The following is a 13255-nucleotide window of genomic DNA, read 5'->3' as shown; positions in this document are numbered from 1 at the left end:
CGGAGAACTAGTCCTGAAGAGCATATGTTCAGTGCTGAGTTTGGGGGTCTGTATGATAATGGCTTCAGGAATGCAGCTGAGACAAAAATCCCTGAGGGTTGAAACACTCAAGCTTCTTGGAGAAGGTGGGCCTCCATGGATAGATGTAGAGAAGGAGTAAAGAGAGCAGGTGAGTAAGTCAGAAAGAGCAAAACAAATATTGTATATTAATGCATGTATGATATGCATTATGGCAGGCTACAGTCTATGGGGTCTATATGACCAAAGTCACGACCAAAGTGACTCAGGATGCATGCACCACACATATATACAGAATCTAGGAAAACAGTACTGATGAACCTATTTACAGAGAAGAAATGGAGATGCAGATGTAGGGAATGGACTTGTGGACACGGCGGGGGAAGGAGAGGCTAGGACAAATTGAGAAGGTAGCATTGATGTATATACACTTACTCACTCTCAGAGTCACTCAGATGTGTCTGACTCTTTGAGACCCCATGGACTACAGCCTGCCAGGCTCCTCTGTCCATGGGATTTCCCAGGCAAAAATACTGGAGTGGGTTGCCATTCCCATCTCCAGGAGATCTTCCCAATCCAGGGATCAAACCTGAGTCTCCTTCATTGCAGGCAGATTCTTCACCATTTGACCCACCAAGGAAGCCCCATGTATGCTCGTAACATGTGGGAGGCTGCTATAGAGCACAGGGAGCCCATCCTGGAGCTCTGTGATGACCTAGAGAGGTGGAATGCGGGGCGAGGGAGGCTCAAGAGGGTAAGGGGATATATACATATATATCATTATGGCTGATTAATATTGATGTACGGCAGAGAGCACCACACCATTGTAAGGCAATTATCCTCCAATTTAAAGATACATAGAGAGAGAGATAGGCAGGTGGAGGGTGCAGGCGAGAGCAGCCTGTGTGGCGCATCTCTGTGGAAGAAGAGGGACCCAGTTCACTGGAGACAGCAGTCATGGCTGAAGCAATTTCAGATTCAGTGAAAGCCTAAAGTAGGACTTTCCCCAGATTAATGGAAACCCTGTGTGTTGCAAACATATCCATCAGAGCATTAGAGGGAGGTAACGGATGACCTGACTCCTGGGGCCTGCCAGCTGAATATGGAGTCGGGAGGGGGACAATGTTCGGAGAGGCGCAGCCTCTGTACATCTGCTTGCTCTCCTGTGTTGCTCTGCCCAGTCGGGGCTGAGATAAGAGTGCGTGTGCCCCTTCCTGCTCCCTGTAAACTCAGCTCGTATGAGGTCTTTCTCTCACTCTCTCCCTTTCTCTGCCTTTTCTGCTCACGGCCAGATGTTGAGAAGTCCTTCCTCGCTGTGAGTTTTGGATGGAATGTCCACGTGCGACATCAGTCTTTAGTGCGCATGCCCAGATTAGCAGGGAGGGTAAACGATGGGAACTCTAGCAATACCCACCTGGTCTGAGGATCACGAGTCTCCAGGCCCAGCTCTAACACTTTTTAGCTCCTTGAATGCTGGCATTTCAACTACCTGCTCTTCAGTTTCATTTATTTGTAAAATGGAGACATTAATACCTCCCTATCTACCTCACACAGTTTCCTTGAGGCTCAAATGAAATATGGGTGTGAAAGTGCTTTGGAGACAAAGAAATGTATTTATTAGGAGTGACTCAATAGTTGAGGGGTGAATGAGGGGGAAGGTGGTAAAACTGGGACATCTCAATAAATCCCATCCCGTCCTATGATTTTATAAAATTGTTTTACACTACTTTGTCGTTGGTCAGTAACTAGGTTGTGTCCGCCTTTGGCCAACCAGCCTCTCTGTCCATGGAATTCTCCGGGCAAGAATACTGGAGTGCAATGCCATTCCTTTCTCCCAGGGATTTTCCCAACCCAGGAATTAAACCCACATCTCCTGCTTGGCAGGTGGATCCTTTACCACTGAGCCACTAGGGAAGCCCTTTATATTCCTTCAATAAGTTGAATTAGATAGCTTTTCCTGCTGTTCTAACAACTCTCACTGTAGCGGTATCTTTTCTTCCTCCCTAGATCTCCTTACATGCAGAACCCAGGGCCTCCCTACATGTTCCAGCTCACCTTGCTCAGCTTCCTCACCAGCCACTGGGTCTCCCAGCCACTGAAGCAGCAACAAAAACTCTCACACAGCATCTCCAAAAGCTCTCTGGACTTCAGTCATCACCCCAGGCCTTCCAGCAGCAGCTGATGTAAAAAATGTGAAAAGAGTTTTCCAAAAACGACAAGATGCTCCACACAGAGACTTGGATGTCACTTGGCTCCTCGCTTAGAAACAGCTTAGGAACCTTATTGTGAAAGTAAGTCCTGCAGTATTTCAGGAACAGGCATTCACAACACAAACGTTGACATATTTACAAACTTAGGAATGTGATGATAGACACCGTGGAGTGGATAAAGGGACATATGATAAGTGTCCTTGGTGAGGTTGGCTGTGTGAGACCAGGTCCGAGAAGGATATAACCAGCACATCCCCAGGGCTCCACAAGTGGTTTAGTGATGGGACGATTGACCATGGTGTCATAGTTTGCTGGGGCTGCTGTAACAGAACCTTAGCCCGTTTAGGCTGCTGTAACAAAAGTGCCATTGATAAGTGGGCCTCCCTGATGTCTCAGAGGTAAAGAAACAGTATGCAATGCAGGAGACTTGGGTTTGATCCCTGGGTTAGGAAGATGCCCTGGAGAAGGAAATGGAAACCCACTCCAGTATTCTTGCCTGGGAAATCCCATGGACAGAGGAGCCTGGTGGGCTACAGCCCACAGGGTCACAAAGAGTTGGACACGACTGAGTGACTAAGCCACCACCACAATTGATGAGTGGCTTAAAAACAACAGACATTTATTTTCTGGAGGCTGGGAAGTCCAAGATTAAGATGTGGGCAGGGTTGATTTCTTTTGAGGCCTCTCTCTTTGGCTTGCAGACGGCTGCCTTGCCCACAGACTGTCTTCCTTCTCTGCTCGCCGATGTCCTAATCTTCTCTTACTGTGTATATGCTAAGTTGCTCAGTCATGTCCGACTCTTTGGCACCCCATGGACTGTAGCCCGCCAGGCTCCTCTGTCCATGGGATTCTCCAGGCAAGAACACTTGAGTGGGTTGCCATGCCCTCCTCCAAGGTGATCTTCCAGACCCAGGGATCGAACCCACATCTCTTATGTCTCCTGCATTGGCAAGCGGGTTCTTTCCCACTAGTGCCACCTGGGCCTCTTATTATATGGACACAAGTCAGATTGGATTAGGGTCCACCTGTATGACTTTGTTTAACTTTAATTACCTTTTTGAAGACACTCTCCTAAGACAGTCACTTTCTGAGGTCTTGGGGGTTAGAACTTCAACATAGGAATTGGGGGCGGGGGTTACAACTCAACCCTTAACTCACACTGTGGGCAAGGTAAAGAGAATCAAGATGAATGGAGAAGCCACTGGGAACTATTAACAGCAGAAGCTTCCATCATCCTTGGGCCTGGAGAAACAAAAGAGAAAGGGTGTGCTATTCCTAGAACCCATCCAGAGCTGTGGTCATAGGAGAGGGGCCGCCCAACGTGGGTGCTATATGACAGAGGAAGGCACCCATGGTGGAGACCAGGCTCTGGCAGGGAGGGAGGGAGGGGGAAGACCCACCCCTCTCTCTCCCCGCCCTTCACACTCCTCTCTTCACACTCTTCTTCTACTCAAAGTGCTTCCCTTTGGTCAAGAGCCGAGAAAGAGGCACTGAGAACAGCAAAGCCTGGGGGCTGCAGCTTGTAGATGTCAGGCTTTGAGGCAGGGAACGGGATGACAAGTGTGGCCAGGGGTGGGAGGGGAGTGGTAGGATTTGAGTGGGACGATGAAGAATCACCAGCTCAGTGGAGAAAACAAAGACATTTCCAAAGGAGGAATTAATTATGCATACTCAGTAACATAAATGGGCTTTAAAGTATCATTGGAAAACAGAAAATGCTACTTAGCTGCAAAAAATATTAGTCATCCATTTGAAACTGAACCACGTATTCATGTAACCATTTCCAGTCCCAGAAGTTACTATTCTAAGATACTTGTTTGCAGAAGTAAAGCCGAATGATAGAAAAATAGGTTTGTCAATCTTGTCATGTTGAACACTTATGTTTTTAAAGTGGGATGGGAAGTATTATTGGAACGGTTTTGGAATAGAAAGCAGCTCTCTGACTCAGGAGGGTGTCTGTATGACCACACCCATCAATCGTCACAGCATGGTTATATGAACTGGGTACGACCCCTGTGTTATCGCGCTGGGTGCACCATAACAAAATACCATAGGCTGGTGGCTTTGACTACAGAAATTTGTTTTCTCACCACTCTGGAGGCTGGAAGCCTGAGACCCAGTGTTGACAGGGTGGACGTCTGCTGAGAGCTCCCTTTGGGAGCTCCTTTTCAGTGTGTGCTCACACGGTCTTTCCTAGGTGACTCTGCAGGGGGAAAAAGTGAGGGGGATGGAGGGAGGGGGAGAAAGAGCCGTCTCTTGGTGTCTCTCCTTTTTTTTTTTTTTTCCTTGCTGCTGCTGCTGCTAAGTCGCTTCCGTTGTGTCCGACTGGGCGACCCCATAGACGGTAGCCCACCAGGCTCCCCTGTCCCTGGGATTCTCCAGGTAAAAACACTGGGTGGGTTGCCATTTCCTTCTCCACTTCTTTTTTTTTTTTACCTAAGTTCAAATCATCCTGACTTTATGATCACAGAAATACTATAAATATCCACAGTTGGTGAACACCGTTATAACAAATACAGATAGAAGGATGGATAGAGAGCTGCATAGATAGAGTGACTGTAACAGGAATAGGCTCAATCTGCACATGCTGTTTTTAAAGTATAGTGTTGAATTTAGTGTTACTTGAATTTTTAAAAAAATTTATTTAATCACACCAGGGCTTAGTTGCGGCAGGTACAATCTAGTTTGCTGAACAGGGATCAAACCCAGGCCCCCTGCATTGGGACACAGGCTTGATCCCTGAGTCAGGAAGATCCCCTGGAGGAGGAAATGGCAACCCACTCCAGTATCCTTGTCTGGAAAATCCCATGGACAGAGGAGCATGGCAGGCTACAGTCCATGTGGTCGCAGAGAGTTGGAGACGACTGAGCGACTTAGCACACACTCATGCATTTCCCTAAAGGCTCCACGTCCAAATACAGCTGCTCTGGGGGTTAAGACTTCAACATATGAGTTTTGGAGGGGACCCAAACATTCAGTCCATAACATCCCACGTAGTGATATGAAATAGATGACACTTGATATGTTGATACTGATAGTCATTAAATCAATAAAACTTCATTGCACACCTACTGTGCACCAGAATCTCTGCTAGGCTCTGAGATTATAGGTAGAAGGAAAAAAAAAAAAAAACCTGCCTCAGTCTTTAATGAGTTTATAACTTGAAGAGAGACAGAGAAGCTGTTAGAACACAGTGGTCACTGCCAGGAGAGCCTGAGCATTTGTGCTAAGTCACTCGGTCATGTTTGGCTCTTTGAGACCCCTTGGACTGTAGCCCACCAGGCTCCTCTATCAATGGGATTCTCCAGACAAGAATACTGGAGTGGGTTGCCATTTCCTTCTCCAGACCCAGGGACCGAACCCACATCTCTTGGGTCTCCTGAACTGGCAGCGGGTTCTTTTCCACTAGCACCCCTGGTGACTCAGATGGTAAAGATTTCACCTGCAATGCGGGAGACCTGGGTTCTATCCCCAGGTCAGGAAGATCTCCTGGAGGAGGGCATAGGTACCAGTATTCTCGCCTGGGATTTCCATGGACAGAGGAGTCTGGCGGGCTGCAGTCCATGGGGTCGCAAAAGAGTCAGGACATGACTGAGCGACTAACACTTTCACTTTCTGTTCAGTGCCTCCTGGGAAGCCCCAGAGCTCCTAGACAGGACGAATAAACCACTCCCTGGGGGCAGCAGAAGTGATGTGCAAGCAGAAACGGAGGATGAGGAGTATTGGATAGTAAACACGGGGTGGGACAGACAAGGGGGAGCATTCAGGATTGAGGAAGACGATACACAGAACTAGGGTGACCAGGATCCTGGTTTGCCCGGGGCTGTCCTGGTTTTAGCACTAAAAATCCCACATCTGGGAAAGCTCGGGGTCGCTGAGCCTTATATGCTGCTGCTGCTGCTAAGTCGCTTCAGTCGTGTCCAACTCTATGTGACCCCATAGAAGGCAGCCCACTCAAATGAACTCGAAATGAAAAAGGAGACGTTTCAACAGACAACACAGAAAGAGAAAGGATCATAAGAGACAATTAGAAACAACTGCATGACAATAAAATGGATAACCTGGAACAAATGGACAAATTCTTAGAAAAGTACAATCTTCTAAGACTGAACCAGGAAGAAAGAGAAAATATGAATAAGTCAAGCACCAACACCAGTCACAAGCTCTAACTATGAACAGATCAATCACAAGCACTACTAACTGGGATCAAAAGTCTCCAACAAAGAAATGCCTGGGACTTCACAGATGAATGCTCTCAAATGGTAGAGATGTGATAATACCTATGCTGGTCAAACTGTTCCAGAAAAATGTGGAGGGAGGAGCATTCCCAACTCATTCTGCGAGGCCACCATCACCATGAACCAAAAGGAAGCAGAAATGCCACACAGAAAAGAAAGTTACAGGCTAACATCACTGATGAACATCAACGCAAAAATCCTGGGGAAAATTGCAGCAAAAACCAAACAAAAACACATGAAAAGGATCATACACCAAGTTCAAGTGGGGTTTATCCCAGGGATTCAAAGATTCTTCGCTATCTGCAAATCAATCAATGTGATACACTATATTGACAAACTGAAAGATAAAAAGCATACGATAATCTTGATCGACGCAGAGAAAGGTTTTGACAAAACTAAATACCAGTTTAAAAAGCACTCCATAAATGGGCATGGAAGATACCTACCTCAACATAAGAAAGGTCATATAGGAAAATCTCTCAGCAAACATTATTCTCAATGGTGTCAAAATGTAAGCATTTCCTCTAAGATCAGCATCAAGATCATGGTGCCCACTCTATTTCTATTAATCAATAGAGTTTTTAAAGTCATAGATACAGCAATCAGAGAAGAAAATGAGAAAGAACGCATATTGGAAAAGAAGAAGTCCATCTGTCATTGATTGCAGATGACCTGTTTCTATTCATAGAAGACCCTATAGGTAGAACCAGAAAATTACTAGAGCTAATCAATGAATTTAGTAAAGCCCAGGATACAAAATTAATACACAGAAATCCTTTGCAGACTTACAGCACAACAAGAAAAATCAGAAAGAGAAACTAAGAAAAAAGTGCCATTCCCCACTGCAACAAGAAGAATAGCATAGCTAGGAATGCTGCTGCTGCTAAGTCACGTCAGTCACGTCCGACTCTGTGCGACCCCATAGATGGGAGCCCACCAGGCTCCCCCATCCCTGGGATTCTCCAGGCAAGAACACTGGAGTGGGTTGATATTTCCTTCTCCAATGCATCAAAGTGAAATGTGAAAGTGAAGTCGCTCAGTCGTGTCCGACTCTTCGGGACCTCATGGACTGTAGCCTATCAGGCTCCTTGTACATGGGATTTTCCAGGCAAGAGTACTGGAGTGGGTTTCCATTTTTCTTCCCCAATAGCTAGGATTAAAGTTACCTAAACAGACAAAACACATGTATGCAGAAAGACAGGCTGTATGATGAAAGATAGCCAAGTTGAAACAAACAGATAGAAAGATATGCCTTGTTCTTGACTTGAAAGAAATCAATGTTGTGAAAATGACTATACTACCCAAAGCAATCTGAAGATTCAATTCATCCCTATCAAACAACCAATGACTTTTTTTTTTTAAAGAACTAGGACGAACAATTTTACAATTTACATGGGGGGAAAAAAGACCCAGAAGGGCCAAAGCAATCTTGGAAAGAAAGGTGGAACTGGAGGAATCAACCTTCTGACTTCAGACTATACTATCAAGACACTATGGTACAGGCACAAAAGCAGAAACAGAGGGCAATGGAACAAGACACAAAGCTGAGAGATAAACCCACACCCCTATAGGCATCTTTTCTTTGACAAGGGAGGCAAGAATGTACAATGGAAAAAGGACAGAAAAGAGAGCCTCTTCAGTAAGTGGTGCTGGGAAACTGGACAACTACATGTAAAAGAATGAAATTAGAACGCTTCTTCATACTATACACAAAAATAATTCACAATGGGTTAAAGACCAAAAGTAAGGCCAGAAACTATAAAATTCTTAGAGGAAAACATAGGCAGAACACTCTTTGCCATTTATCACAGCAAGACCTCCGAGAATGACTGAAATAAAAATAAAAATAAATGGCATCTATTGAAACTTCAAAGTATATAAGCAGCAAAGAAAACTATAAACAAGATGAAAGGACAACCCTCAGAATAGGAGAAAGTAATTGTAAATGAAGCAATTGACAAAGGATTATCTACAAAGTACACAAGTAGATCATCGAGCCTAATATCAGATAAAAAGCAACCAATTGAAAAGTGACCAGAAGACATGAACAAATTTATCCAAAGACGACATTAAGAAGGCCACCAAACACAGGCGAAGATGCTCCACATCACTCATTACTAATGAAACACTAATCAAAACTACATGAGGTATCACCTCACACCAGTCAGAATGGCCATCATCAACAATTCTACAAATAATAAATGCTGGACAGGACATGGAAGAAAGGGAACCCTCTTGCACTGTTGGTAGACATGTAAATGGATACAGCCACTATGGAGAGGGAATGTAGGTTTCTTTAAAAAGTAGGAATAAAGCTACCATATGATGCAACAATCCCCTACTGGCCATATAGCCGGAGAAAACCATACCTCTAAAAAGACACATGCACCCCAATGTCCACTGCAGCACTATTTAAAATAGCCAGGGCATGGAAGCAACCTAATATCTATCAAGAGAACAATGTATAAAGAAGTCGTGGAACATATACACAATGGAATATTACTCAGCCACGAAAAGGAACAATACGAGTCAGTTTAACTGAGGTAGATGAACCTAGAAACTGTGATACAGAGTGAAGTAAGTCAGAAAGAGAAAAACAAATATAGTATACGAATGCATACACATGGAATCTTGTAAAATGGTACTGGTGAATATTTGAAGGGCAGAAATAGATACACAGATGTAGAGGAAGGACTTGTGAACTCAGCTGGAGAAGGAGAGGGTGGGATGAATTGAGAGAGTAGCACTGAAACATCACCTACTACCATATGTAAAATAGCTAGCTAGTGGGAAGTTGCTATATAACATGGGGAGCCCAGCATTGTCCTCTGTGACGACCTAGAGGGTGGGATGGCGGGAAGTGGGAGGCAGGCTCACCAAAGAGTGGATAATATACTTATGGCCTATTCGTGTTGTTGTATGAGGAAAACAAACCAAACAATGTAAAGCAGTTATCCTTCAATTAAAAATTAATAAATACAATCTGAAAACTATCATTCAACACTTTTGTACTGTCGTCTAAAGCTATATGGGATCATCGTCTATTCCTAGCTATTTTTCCACTATAAGTGCTTATAAATGTCATTAAAGGTTTTGAAAATATGATTTTAATAGCTACACAGTATTGCTTAATATCTCACACATAAATAACAACATTTCAGTCTCAACATAGAAACATAATACCAAAAAAGGTTTCCATTTTAAACTAAAGCTTGCATTTTAATTCAGTTCAGTGAGAATTCCTCTGAAGGCCTAAAATTCTTATGAAAAGTACATTATGTGGAGTCCTTCTTGCTTTCATCTGTTATGCCGTATCCTCATTTACTTCTAAGGACTCTTGGACTTTTGACATTTTTGCCTGAGGCTGTAATTTTTGACTGAGATAAAATCTTAAATTTAGATATTAAGAATGTCAAGAAGCACTCTTGTAAGTGTGAGTCACTCAGTCATGTCCAGTTATTCGTGACCCATGGACTGTAGCCCACCAGGTCCTCTGTCCACAGAATTTTCCAGGCAAGAATATTGGAGTGTGTAGCCATTCCTTTCTCAAGGGGCTCTTCCTGACCCAGGGGTCAAACCCTGGTCTCCCACATTGCAGGCAGATTCTTTACCATATGAACCACCAGAGAACCCTGACCCGGGTGTACACGGATGTAAAAATCCTCAAAAGAATATTAGCAAACCAAATTGAAGACACATTAAAAAGAATCATACACTATGATCAAATGGAATTTATTCTGTGCCTGCAAGCATGATTTAGTATTTGCACATCAATCACTGTGATACACAATATGAGCAAAATTAAGAATGAAATCATGTGATCTTCTCAATAATTGCAGAAAAAGCTTTCAACAAAGTGTAACATCAATTTTGGTACAATCTCTCAATACAGTGGTTAAACATGGAACATCCTAAAGGGTATATAAGACAAGCCCACAGCTAACATCCAAGTCAGTGGTAAAGAGGTGAAAGATTTTCCTAAAAGATCAGGAATAGTACAAGGATGCCCACTCTCACCAATCTTGTTCAACATAGTAGTGGAAGTGTCCTACCCAGAATAACTAGGCAAGAAAAGGAAATAAAATCATCCCCATTGGAACAAATGAAGTTACACTGCCACTATTCGATTATGACAGAATTTATATGAAACCATAAAAACTCCACCAAGTAACAAGTATTAAAACTAATAAACTCAGCAATGTAGCAGGATATGAGCCATCAGAGAGAGAACAGAACAGTACCATATACAAATGCATCAAAAAAAAAAAAAACAACATGAAATAAATTTTACCAACGAGCAGAAACACCTGTACAATCACAGGCTCCAAGACATAGAGTCTGGATTCAAATCCCACCTTACACTGACCTGCAGAGTGACCCAGGGCAAATCACACAATGATCTGAGGCTCAACATATTCAACTGTAAAATGGACACAAACCCAGTATCTCCTCCCAGGGCTGTGAAACTCCAAGGAAATGCTTATTTAGGCCCGGGCATTGGAGTGTCTCCGGGAGCCTCTCCTTGTATGAAACTCCTCTAGAACTGGGCTCTTCTGATCCTGTGGGTGAGGGTCAAGTGTAGAGCCTGGGAGCCAAATGGGACTGGACAATGACAAGGACAAAAAAATATACTAGTTCTGTGTCAGGGAGGGAAGCCACCTCCTTTCCAGATCTCAGAGTGGGGCCTGCACCGAAGGCCCGGGGGATGTACAATCAGATGTGAACCCCGAACCGCCCCCCCCCCACCCCCAGCAGGGATGGAGCCTTCCTGGCAAGAAGCTTCTCTCTGGTCCGGGCTTCAGTGTGATGTGGTGCTGCTCCCTGAGTTCTCCAGGTCTCCACCAGGCAAAGAGCTCTTGGGACTTGGAGGTCTATTAAACCACAGGTGCCTGAGAGTCAGAATGACACAAGGGCTAACAACATTGAAAATTAGCTATATTTAAAAAAATGACAGAAGTACAGACAGGGCAGGGTATGAGAAGCAGAAGGATTGACTACCTCGCAAGCCTTTAGCAGAAATATCTCCACACCAGCTCAGCAGAGCCCACAGGAGGAAAATATAATGGAAAAGCAGGCTATGGGTATATCTCTACACTGCTGGACCCAGGGACCCAAGTCCCAATCCACCAACATCATTTTGCATATCCAGACAGCAAGAGGGAGAAACACAGACCTTGCCTTAGGAAGTCTCAGCCAGACTTAATATTGGGGTTGCTGAGCATGGTTACATGGTCACTAGGGTCACCCAGTCCCTCCTCTCTGCTCACATCCTCTGTCCTCACAGAAACATACATGGTTCACTACAGAGAACCCTCTGAGGGTACTTGTGTATACTAGAAACAGGCAATGGTGAAGTGTGAAGAGAAGACACAGAAACGGAAACATGCTTCTGGGGTGCTGTACAAATTTCCAAAGATCTGAAGTTCTTGATACTTGGCATTTTTAAAAGAAGCTTCTTAATGTGTAAACGCAGAAAGGATATTTCCAGGAGAAAGGACAAAGGAATCGTCCCATTGGGACAATTTGGTGTCCATGTGGGAAAGTAAGTTGGATCCCTACCTCAAAAGACAGCACCAAATCAATTAGACACATAGTAAAAACCAACAATTGAAGGAAAAACTTGACAAAATTTCGAACCATTTTTGATGAGGGAATATCTTTTCTTTAAATTGAGGTATTGTTGATTTACAATTTGTTTAAGGTTTACAGCAAAATGATTCAGTGATTCAGCCTCTCAGGTACTTCCTTGGACAAAATTCATTCCCTTTGGGAGGCCCCTAGGCCATGCCCTCTACTCAGAACAGCTAAGAATCCTGAATAGGCAAAGCAGCATGTCGTGGTGCTCAGTGAGGGTTTTTAGACTGAATAAACTATTCTAACACGATACAAGGAACAAGCCCAGAGTTTAAGAGAGGATCTCCAAACCTACCTTCCAAAAGGAGGTCTTGCTCCCTTGAATGTCAGTGCGTGAAACAGCGCTTGGGAAGGGAAAAGGTGTGTCATGAATATTTGGTCTGCAGAGGAGACAAAGTGGTGTGTAGAGATGATGTGCAGGCATGTCCCAGGACACTGAACACACGGACAGAGTGACCGGACTCTCAGCCCTGCTCTGGGGGCATTGCACTCTCTCCATCCCTGACAGAGCGTGAGCAGCTCACACGTGTCTTGGCGAGTATGGTCACATGACCTGGACCTGGCCAATCAGTGTGCTCCATCCCTGGGCACCATGATTGGCACTGACCAATCGGGACCCAGGACCAGGCCTCAAGCTGGATTCAAAGGAAGAGGAGGGCTGGCTCTGCCGGAAGGGGTGGGGGCCTGTGAGGTCAGGCTGCAGCAGTGGGAGGGGGTGTGAGTTCACCTGGGGCAGTTGGTGACCTTCTTGCGCCCGTTAGGGCAGAGCCGCTGGCCTGAGAAGGAGGGCGCTGCTGAGCCCAGGGGTTGAGAGCGCCGGTTCCTGCTGTGGTCCCTGGGCTCCACCTGAGACCGGAGGGAAGCCGTCTGCCCGTGAGTCCTCTCCTGCTTGACTGTCAGCTTGTTTGGACTACGCTGGGTTTTCTGTCCAGCTGGCTACGTGAAGACCCTGGAAATGCACCTGTGTGGGTTTTGGCTGGTTTCAGGGAAGAAATGCCAGATGACACTGGGAGACTCCAGTTTAATCCGGATTCAGGTCATATCTCTTGAAAGTGAAGAGAAAGTCCCTCAGTCGTGTCCACCTCTTGGCGACCCTGTGGGCTATACAGTCCATGGAATTCTGCAGGCCAGAATACTGGAGTGGGTAGCCTTTCC

At 44.9% G+C, this 13255-nt stretch overlaps 1 long non-coding RNA gene across 1 annotated transcript; it reads right to left on the bottom strand.

The window, feature by feature from the left end:
* Positions 1 to 10182: 10182 nt before the first annotated feature.
* LOC129640896 (uncharacterized) lies at positions 10183 to 12735 on the bottom strand. The gene is made up of 2 exons (XR_008709027.1): positions 12396 to 12735; positions 10183 to 11355 (listed from the first exon to the last, which is right to left on the bottom strand). It is a non-coding gene; the product is annotated as an uncharacterized LOC129640896 (long non-coding RNA).
* Between the last annotated feature and the right edge of the window lie 520 nt (positions 12736 to 13255).

The sequence above is a fragment of the Bubalus kerabau genome, unplaced genomic scaffold (assembly GCF_029407905.1).
Source record: "Bubalus kerabau isolate K-KA32 ecotype Philippines breed swamp buffalo unplaced genomic scaffold, PCC_UOA_SB_1v2 scaffold_54, whole genome shotgun sequence".
Lineage (NCBI taxonomy): Eukaryota > Metazoa > Chordata > Mammalia > Artiodactyla > Bovidae > Bubalus > Bubalus kerabau.
This window is presented reverse-complemented; position numbering and strand designations above follow the sequence as displayed.